This window comes from Mastomys coucha, unplaced genomic scaffold (assembly GCF_008632895.1).
Source record: "Mastomys coucha isolate ucsf_1 unplaced genomic scaffold, UCSF_Mcou_1 pScaffold16, whole genome shotgun sequence".
NCBI classification, from domain to species: domain Eukaryota; kingdom Metazoa; phylum Chordata; class Mammalia; order Rodentia; family Muridae; genus Mastomys; species Mastomys coucha.
The window spans coordinates 75,171,652-75,182,310 of record NW_022196898.1 but is presented as its reverse complement, the minus strand read 5'-3'; the positions used below and the strand labels follow the sequence as shown (position 1 = coordinate 75,182,310).

At 39.7% G+C, this 10,659-nt stretch overlaps 1 pseudogene; it reads left to right on the top strand.

Annotated features, from left to right (window-relative positions):
• Window positions 1-10,205: 10,205 nt before the first annotated feature.
• LOC116093295 overlaps window positions 10,206-10,659 on the top strand; it is a 16,039-nt pseudogene continuing 15,585 nt past the window's right edge.

Below are 10,659 nucleotides of genomic sequence, written 5' to 3'. Positions count from 1 at the left end.
CATTGTCCTAGTCACACACTAATCACATTTTCTATAAATCTCTTAGAGACGTGAGCTCACAGTGAAACACAAGCTATAGCCTTTATTTCCCAAGGCAGAGGCAAGTAACTGAGTTACACAAAGTTATTACTTTTACATAATCAAATGTGTAACAGTTACTCTTGTTCTTAGGAAAAAAAATGTTCAAAAGCCAGAAGACAAATTAAGTATCAGAGTGTCACATGAAATAATTGTATCAGTTAAAGTTTGAAATGTAAGAAGAGGCCTTGTTTTTCCAAAGAAAAAATTTTTTAACTAAAAAGATTTCTCAAGTTTAATTTGAATCTTACATGTAAACCTTACCAGAAAGAACACTGATTAAAAATAATTCTGTCTTCTTTGGGTTCATTATTTTAGGCAACAGCACTAAAAATTTCTCTATTGTTGTTTTTAAAATTTAGTTTTTATTTTTCATAGGGCTTTTAAGTCAAAGAATATCCTAATTTGTGATTTTCACCTAAGTTTTATTCTCTAAAATGTAAAATACACACATACAATGTACTTTAAATGAGTGTGTGTTTAAGTATACTGTATGATCAAGAGTCAGCCTTGGACTTCATAGATTTTCTCTGCTAAAGACAGTGATAAGATTTAAACTCTTCTCCTACACAAATCACCAAAAATGAAAGGGGCTGTTTAAACACTTTTGTTAGACATTCGCCATGGTCTTTTCCACATAACAGAGGAACACACAGCGACTGGCTTTGAGAGGCCATGTTCCCAACATGATTTCAATAGGGAACATTCTCTCTGGACGGAGCACCTGGATCATGGGCTGTGTTCCCTTGGGCTGGACAGCAGTCACTGAGCCACCTGCAGCAGAGAGGATGGAAGAGAAGAGCCAGGAGCCTCTGGCCAGCTGTATCCTTCCCCAGCCTCCAGGGCACATGCATGCAAAGAGCTAGGCTGAACCCACACACAAGCATCAGAGTGGCAGCCTTAGAGGCACCCTAGACAAGTTAGCAAGATCTGTCAATGGGGATGCACAAAAGTTCAGAACAGTAAAGCCTGGAAGGTTTTGAAAGACGCAAAACTACAATTTTCCTGACAAAAGCCGTTGCAAATGCTTAGGACTTACAGACAAGTACCACTGAGGATAAACTAAGATAGTGTCTGATAGTTAGAACTGCACAGTTCAGCTCACTTGGCAACATGGCCTCTGAGAGAGACCTGGGCCCATGCTCCACTTCTGTCTTCTTTCTACACTAAAGTGCCCCTCATCTCTGGCTGAGCTGGGATGCATTCAATCAATGAAAAGTTCTTCCTAAGCATCTTTAGACATGACTACATATAGGGATGAGTTATTCTTCAGTCTGTAGAACTCTGCAGGAGCCTTTACTGCACTCCACTCTTGGCTCACAATTGGAGAGGAGATATGCAGGTGATCAGAAAGACCATTGTTTAAGATCCAACCTATTTAGGTCTACAGATTTTTTTCCTATAGTGGCTAAATTACAGCTGATAACTAGAAACAGACAATTCTAAATTGCCCATGGCATCGAAAGACTTTGTCACTCATGTTTTTAAAAGTTTGATTAAAGCTGGGCCCACACCTCTCACTCCAGCACTCAGGAGCAGAGGCAGGGGATCTCTGAGTTCAAGGTCTGCTGGTCTACAGAGCAAGTTCTGAGACAGCCAGAGCCACAAAGAGAAACCCTGTCTCAATGTGTGTGTGTGTGTGTGTGTGTGTGTGTGTGTGTGTGTGTGTTTGATTGATTAAAATGAAGCACAGGATGAACTGAACACATTGGCCTTTGGTATGTGTTGACTTTTACCTATGTTATCATTTTTGCAGATTTGTCCAAAAGGGTCCAATTACAAACATTTTCTAACCAGCATGCATTCTAAATGTTTAAAAGACAAAATTGAAAAATATGTAAAAGGAAAGTTAATGTCTTTAGAGACACCAATCCTAATAGACATTTCAGGATTCAAGAAAATGATGTTTTCAGGAAATATTATTCTGGCTTGGTCACGCAATTGCCAAAAAGGAGCTAGATGAGTGGTTGCTTATTTACCACTGTGTCTCTTATTGGAAAGATGAATTACATACGCATCTCCTCTGAAGCATTTCTCTTTTGCCCCTGCAAAATAATTTGAGTCATTTTCTTAGTCATACCATGCCAAAATCATATTTATAAAAAGTGCTAAGTCTCAGAGAACCAGAGAAACCTAAGCCTAGATTCAAACTGATAAGAATTGTTTTGAAACCTGAGTACTTCTCTTTTAATTGTGTGTATGTTGGGAGGTTAGTATGAGCAGGTGAATTCAAGTGCCCAGTGTGTTCAGAAGAGAATATCAGATTCTTGGAAGCTGGAGTTACAGGTGGTTGTAAGCCACCCAGTGTGGGTGCTCACACTCGAACTCAGGTCCTCAGCAAAAACTGTATGTGTTCCTAACTTCTGAGCCAAAACGTTTTTTGCAATCTCTTTTAAAATACTGACTGTGGATGGTTGCTTGTCAGATGAGGATATTTCTCTAAGTGCGTTGTCTTCAGTGTTAAAGAGAGGTGAGCCTTGCCATTGATCTCAGCAGATGGAACTTAACAAACAAAAGGCCACACCCAAAAGATGGTTTCTAGAATAAAATGCCAGGATAATAGAGGAGATATTGTGCTCACAGGGTTCCCAGAACTCCTGGTACATTGCTCTCACTAGATGCGGTAACATTTGTCAGGCTTTGTTGCAGTAAATTTTCAACCCAATTTACCAAATCAATGAATTCACAACTCAATTAATTGGTATACAAGCTACTTGCCTAGATTGGGCAGATCTACCACTACACTACTCAGTTCCCATCTATTAGATCCCATATGACTTGCAATTTCTCCAAACCACGTGCTTCAGCTCCATCTTCCTTCCACTTTGTCCTCCTCCGATGTCTTCTCTTCTCTTGTCTCCTCCCCATCTCCTCTCTCCCCTCCTCCTAACCCCCCAAAACTTTTCAGCTCCACCTTCCCTCCCGCTGCCCAATCATCAGCCTTAGTCTTTATTTGAAAAGTTAAGGTGGGGAGAAGGTTCACAAGACACCTGTATGTGTGATTTGCTCCTCTCCTTGTCTGCAGTGCTTTCCAGGAGAGGAAAATTAGCATCAAAATACAAGACCAGGGCTATCTACAACTGGGCTTAGCAATGGAACTGCGGTGTCTCAAACTCTCTGAAGGAGTGGTGGCATCTCCTCACTTAGAAGTCTAGGCACACTCTCTTACTGACTTGTTCAAGTTCCCATGGACTATCCTCTTGACTACATATTTTTGCTGTGCATGTTTTGTAAGGGAATAAATTGATGGAGATATGATGACCACATAACTCTCCCTCTTGATACACACCCTGTTGACAGAGACATCACCAAGCACAATGTTTTCCTCTTGTCACAATAAACAAAGGGCTTAAGTAGAGAGCCAGCTGGTTCCTCTACATGGGATGGCAGGGCTAGGGATCGGTGCCCTGACCTCAAAATTCCAGCCATGTTTCCACACCCAACTTCTATAACTTATCTTCTTTCTCTTTCTCTGAGGCTAAAAATATAAAAAGAAATTAATAAATAAATAACTTGCACTCTGAAATGATTTCTGGAGTTGCATGCCCTTTCTGGTCCTTCCCCTTTTGGGCAGTGGCTGGTAAATTTCAGTTGGTAATCAATTCCATTTTTACTGCTTACAGACACTTTCGGGCCTCTGTGAAGGACAGTGTCTGAGAAATTAGACAGAAATTCATCTAAACCTGCCACCCACCAGCAAACTGGTCCCAGTTAAGTCCTCTCAGCCACTTGGGGTCTAGATGTTACCACAAGTAAAAAGCTAAGGAAAAAAGAAAAAAGACTCACCATGAGACGTAGACATAATGTCTGTGAAGTGCTGGTCGGTGTTCAAAAAAGGACAGAATGTTGTTTTTCTTTTGTTTTGGTGCAACTGTGGATATGAACCTAGAACCTGGTATATGCCAAGTAAACATGCTACCACTGACATCCTAAGCCTCGGTATTAGCATCTTGTTGTATCTACTTCTTTTCCCCATGTAGTTTTGTTAAGTTCACTTCCCCAAGCCCACTTTTCCAAGATTATACAACTCTTCAGGGGTGGTACTGCATAGCTGGAGCTGCAGATACTCTGGGCTGAGGCAGGAGGATCAAAATACCCAGGACAGCTAAAACAATTGTAAACAACAAAAGAACTGGTAGACATATCAAAATTCCAGAGTTGAGGTTATCCTACAGAGCTATAGTACTAAAACTAATACTATAGATGCATTTAAGAAAAAAAAAGATACGGTGATCATTGGAAAAGTATTGAGGATCAGGCCTACAGATACCTGATGCTTGACCAAGAGACCAAAATTAAACACTAGAGAAAAGATGGCCCCTTCAATGAATGGCACTGATAGAACTGTAGAGCTACACGTAAAAGAAAGAAACTAGATCCTTGTTTTTCATTATGTCCAAAACTCAACTGCAAATAGATTAAGGACCTCAACCTAACACCTGATATCCTGACTCTGAAAGAAGGGAAATTAGGGAATAAGCCTGAACTCTTTGACACAGGAAAGGCCTTTCTCAACAAAACCCCGGAAGCACATTAAGACCAAAAATCAACAAATGAGACTGCATAAAACTCAAATTATTTAGTACAGAAAAGAACACCGTAAGTCAAATGTAGAGGCAGCGTAGGGAATGGGGTGGGGGGTACCAGCTATACATTCGAATACACAAAGAACTCAAAAATAATTAAAGATAAAACACAAAACAAAACAAAACAAAACCCAAATACCCCACTGAAAAATAGGGTGTGAGGTTGCTGGAGAAAATGTCTCAGTGTTTCAGAGCACTGGTTACTCTTGCAGAGAATACAGGTTTGATTCCTACCCCACATGGTGGCTCTCAAGTACCTGTAACTCCAGTTCCATGGGCCCATTGTTCATATATATACTGGCTAAAAAAACAGAAGATAAAAATAAATACTAAAAAAAAAAAACCCACAAGGCATGGAATTAAACAGAAATTTCTCAAAAGACAAACCACAAATGACTGAGAAACACTTTAAAAATTTCAACATCCTTACCCATCTAAATTAAAGCTACTTTGAAGTTTCTTATCCCAAACAAAACAACAACATCAGCAACAACAACAACAAGAAGAGATAGCAGAGACTGTCAGTGATTTGGAGGGACACTCACTGCTGGTGGGAGTGCAAACTGGTACAGCTCCTATGGAAGTCAATGTGGGTGCTCCTGCAAAAGCTGAAAGTAGATCTACTACCATATAATCCAGCTACAACACTCTGGGGCATACTCTCAAAGGACTCTCTATCTTATTACAGAGGTTCCTGCCCATCCATGTTTGTTGCTGGTCCATTCACATAAGCCAGGAAATGCAAATGGCCTAAATGTCTATCAACAGATAAATGGATAATGAAAAACAATGTCACATTTAAACAATGGGATATTATTTATACAACTGTTAAGCAAAAATAAAATGTTCAAGTACATGGATGGAATCAGAAACATTCTGATTGAGGTAACCCAGATTCAAAAAAAAAAAAAAAAAAAGGTTTTTCATATGCTTTCTCTCATATGTGGATGTTAGCATTTTTAGCTCTAGATGTGTGTATTTCCCTTGAAATAGCCACAGAAGTTAGGTAACTAGTAAGTGACCAGGAGATATAAAAGATCTTTCAAGGAAGGAGAAATAGAATAATGTGTTAAAAAGTAAGTAGGGCCGGGTGCTGGTGGAGCACGCCTTTAATCCCAGCACTTGAGAGGCAGAGGCTGACGAATTTCTGAGTTCGAGGCCAGCCTGGTCTACAGAGTGAGTTCCAGGACAGCCAAGGCTACACAGAGAAACCCTGTTTTGAAAAAACTAAAAAAGAACAAAACAAAAAAAAGTAAGCAGGAAAGGATTAAATTGTATACGGGGTGGAAGGAAAGGGTAGAAGATGAAATATGGAGAGAGATATCTAATATTAAAGGCCTTTTGAAAAACTACATGGAAATGAACTACTATTCAAACTTTCATATATATTCATATATATGTATATATATATGTGTGTGTATAATACATGTATATATGAAATATATATTAAATATATTATATATTATACAATTATATAAAATATGAACGCTATATATAATTATATGCTATATTGTATATAATATATATATATGTACATAAGTGTGTGTGTGTGTGTGTGTGTGTGTGTGTGTGTAGAAAAGAAGTTTAAGTGTAGTTAGGACAATACCCCAACTAGACATCACATACTCAATATTAAATAAAAACCCCAGTACCAGGTGTCTTAGACACCATTACCAAGACAACTCTTTGGTTTTTTTAACTTTCTTTTTTTTAATGTTTTATTGCATTATGATGAGAAAAGTTACATGATTTCAGTTTATCTGAATTTATTAACATTTAAAAACATATTTTGGGCTGGAGAGATGGCTCAGGGGTTAAGAGCACTGACTGCTCTTCCAAAGGTCCTGAGTTCAAATCCCAGCAACCACATGGTGGCTCACAACCATCCATAATGAGATCTGATGCCCTCTTCTGCTGTGTCTGAAGACAGCTACGGTGTACTTACATATAATAAATAAATAAATCTTTAAAAAAAAATAAAAAAAAATAAAAAATAAACATATTTTAAGTAAAAAGAATTAAATCACATTCTTGTTTTCCTTTTCTACCCCAACTCCTCCCAGAGACCACCACCTTCAATACCTACAATATCTTTTTTATCATATTCTTTAAAATTTATAAAATATTATAACAATAAAAATGAGTATTATAAAAGTTGTTTGATATAAAACAACAATCAATTTAACAGTCTTATGTAGATGCTTGTCTAGGGCAATACTGAAAATATATACGTTTTTCTCAATATAAATTTTAAATAACTCCAAATGTATTATTTCAGAATAATACATCACTACTAATATTTTCTTAAATGAATATAAATATATAAAGTGTTTTTGTTTGTTTTGTATTTAAAGGAGCTTAAAATCTTGGCTCTTACTGTGGTAACTTGATACAAGAGTTACAAACTTGCCAGGCAATGGTGGCCTACGCCTTTAATCCCAGCACTTAGGAGGCAGAGGCAGGTGGATTTCTGAGTTCAAGGCCAGCCTGATCTACAGAGTGAGTTCCAGGACAGCCAGGGCTACACAGAGAAACCCTGTCTCAAAAAAAAAAAAAAAAAAAAAAAAAGAAACAAAAAAACAAAAACAAACAAAAAAAAAAAGTTACAAACATCAAGCAAAGCATTCAGTCTCACTCTTTATTGTTCTCTTACAAGCCCCCTCCCAATTTAATTGTCTACATTTCTTTTGGGTATATAAATACTTTTAAAATATGTGAACTGTTCTGAAAACCATAGTATAGTGAAAAAAAACACAAAATAAACAATACTACTAATAGACAGGCTGAGATAGGAGAAGCAAGATCTCAAGACCGTTATGTTGTGCACAACATGACACTGTCACAAACAAACAAGCTGAAAGTGTATATGGATTGTACAATATTGGACCTATTTCTCCAATTACCAAATTAGAGAGACCATTGGATGACAGCCAATAAATTTCTAATTCCTGATATTTTTGGATTTTAATCGATTAGGATGTGTTGGTAATATTAATTTTCATATTAACATATTAAGAAAAAGTAATTGATACTTCCTATTGTTTTTGTTATAAGAGGTGGAATTAGGTTTGTTTGGATTTGTTGAAAGATTACTTTCTTGCTTCTTCTAGGGTGTAGTTTTGCTCCTTATGTTGATGTTTTCCATCTATTATCCTTTGTAGGGCTGGATTTGTGGAAAGATACTGTGTAAATTTGGTTTTGTCATGGAATATCTTGTTTTCTCCATCTATGGTAATTGAGAGTTTTGCTGGGTATAGTAGTCTGGGCTGGCATTTGTGTTCTTGTAGGGTCTGTATGACATCTGCCCAGGATCTTCTAGCTTCATAGTCTCTGGTGAGAAGTCTGGTGTAATTCTGATAGGCCTGCCTTTAAATGTTACTTGACCTTTTTTCCCTTACTGCTTTCAAAATTGTTTCTTTGTTTAGTGCATTTGGTGTTTTTATTATTATGTGACGGGAGGAATTTCTTTTCTGTTCCAGTCTATTTGGAGTTCTGTAGGCTTCTTGTATGTTCATAGGTATCTCTTTCTTTAGGTTAGGGAAGTTTTCTTCTATAATTTTGTTGAAGATATTTACTGGCCCATTACATTGGGAGTCTTCACTCTCTTCTATACCTATTATCCTTAGGTTTCGTCTTCTCATTGCATCCTGGATTTCCTGGATGTTTTGAGTTAGGAGCTTTTTGCTTTTTGCATTTTCTTTGACTGTTGTGTCAATGTTTTCTATGGTGTCTTCTGCCCCTGAGATTCTCTCTTCTATCTCTTATATTCTGTTGATGATGTTTACATCTATGACTCCTGATTTCTTTCCTAGGTTTTGTATCTCCAGGATTGTCTCTCTTTCTGATTTCTTTATGGTTTCTATTTCCATTTTTAGATTCTGGATTTGTTTTGCTCATTTCCTTCACCTGTTTGATTGTGTTTTCCTGTAGTTCTTTAAGGGATTTTTGTGTTTCCTCTTTAAGTGCTTCTAGCTGTTTACCTGTGTTCTCCTGTATTTCTTTGAGGGTGCTATTTATGTCTTTCTTAAGGTCCTGTATCATCATCATGATAAGTGATTTTAGATCTGAATCTTGCGTTTCTGGTGTGATGGTGTGTCCAGGACTTGCTATGGTGGAAGAATTGGGTTCTGATGATGCCAAGTAACCTTGGTTTGTGTTGTTTATTTTCTTATGGTTGCCCCAGCCATCTGGTTATCTCTAGTGCTACCTGCCCTTGCTAAATCTGACTGGAGCCTGTCCTTCCTGTGATCCTGGTTGTGTCAGAACTCCTCAGAGTCAAGCTGTCTCTATGATCCTGTGATTCTAGGATCCTATGACCTTGGACTTGTTAGAGCACCTGGGAGTGGAGCTTCCTCTGGATGTTTTGAGACTGATTGCAGAGTTTGCTCCCAAGGTCTGCTCAGGACACTGGCTGGCCCAGACAGATGGGAAGCAACCTGAGCCCCTGGGCTGCCAGAGTTCCTGTGTGCCTGGTCCCGCTGGTCCCAGTTTCTCCCGGTGTTGGGACAGATGTTGTGCCCTCCTCACCTCTGATCCTGTGTGTGTTAAAGTGCCTGGGAGTGGAGCTTCCTCTGGGTGTTATGGAACCAGAAGGAACCTGAGCCACTGGGCTGGCGTAGTTCCTGTGTGCCTGGTCCTGCAGCCCCAGTTACTCCCGGTATTGGGACAGATGTTGTGTCCCCAAGACAACTCTTATAAGGAACAACATTTAATCGGGGTTGGCTTACTGTTTCAGAGGTTTAGTCCATTAGCATCATGGCAGGAAGCATGGCAGTGACCAGGGAGACATGGTGCTGTAGAAATTGCTGAGAGTTCTGCATCTTGGTCTGACTGCAGCCAGGAGAAGACTGACTCCCATGTGGCTAGGAGGAGGGTCTCCAAGCCCATCTCCACAGTGACACACTTCCTCCAACAAGGCCACACCTCCCCCAAGAAGGCCACACCCACTATAACAAGGCAACTCCTCCTAATAGTGCCACTCCCTAGGCCAAACATATTAAAACCACCACACCAGGAATGGGTTACTGCTTTAGTTGTTGATGAGTAGGTTCCCACAGACCCACAAACAGTACAGTCCATTGCTAATGGACTTCTACAACGTGGCGGTAAGCTCTTATTACCGAACAAACCACACAGGTGAGTGTAGTGACAATATTGCAATTTGGATTTTTTAAAAAACAACAGAAATATTATAAGAATATGTTTTTGTTTTAATCCCAGATGTGGGATATATGACTGCTTCAGACTGTCCACATCAGCCGACTATGATTTCCTTTACACTCTAGCAGGGGTGTGATTTTGCCAGGTACAGATAGTTTCTGCAGTTGTGTGACATTTATAATTCTGGGGACTTTTCTGAGGGTATAAAAATGCTAGATCCCGGAGCTGGAAAGATGGCTCAGTGGTTAAGAGCACTGACTGCTCTTTCAGAGGTCCTGAGTTCAATTCCCAGCAACCACATGATAGCTCACAACCATCTGTAATAGGATCTGATTCCCTCCTCTGGTGTGTCTGAAGAGAGCAAAACAGTATACTCAGGCGCTGCGGGAGCCGCGGCTTACCGTGCAGACATGGCCAAGTCCAAGAACCACACCACACGCAATCAGTCCCGCAAATGGCACAGAAATGGCATCAAGAAACCCCGGTCACAAAGATACGAGTCTCTAAAGGGGGTTGACCCCAAGTTCCTGAGGAATATGCGCTTTGCCAAGAAGCACAACAAGAAAGGCCTGAAGAAGATGCAGGCCAACAACGCAAAGGCAGTGAGTGCACGCGCAGAGGCTATCAAGGCCCTGGTGAAGCCTCAGGTCGTCAAGCCCAAGATGCCAAAGGGTCCCAGGCGCAAACTCAGCCGTCTGGCGTTCATCGCTCACCCCAAGCTTGGGAAGAAGATTCGAAGCTACATGACTAAGGGTCAAAGGCTCTGGCAACCAAAGCCCAAGGTTCAAACAAAGGCAGGGGCCAAAGCTCCAGCTAAGGCCCAGGCTGCAGCTCC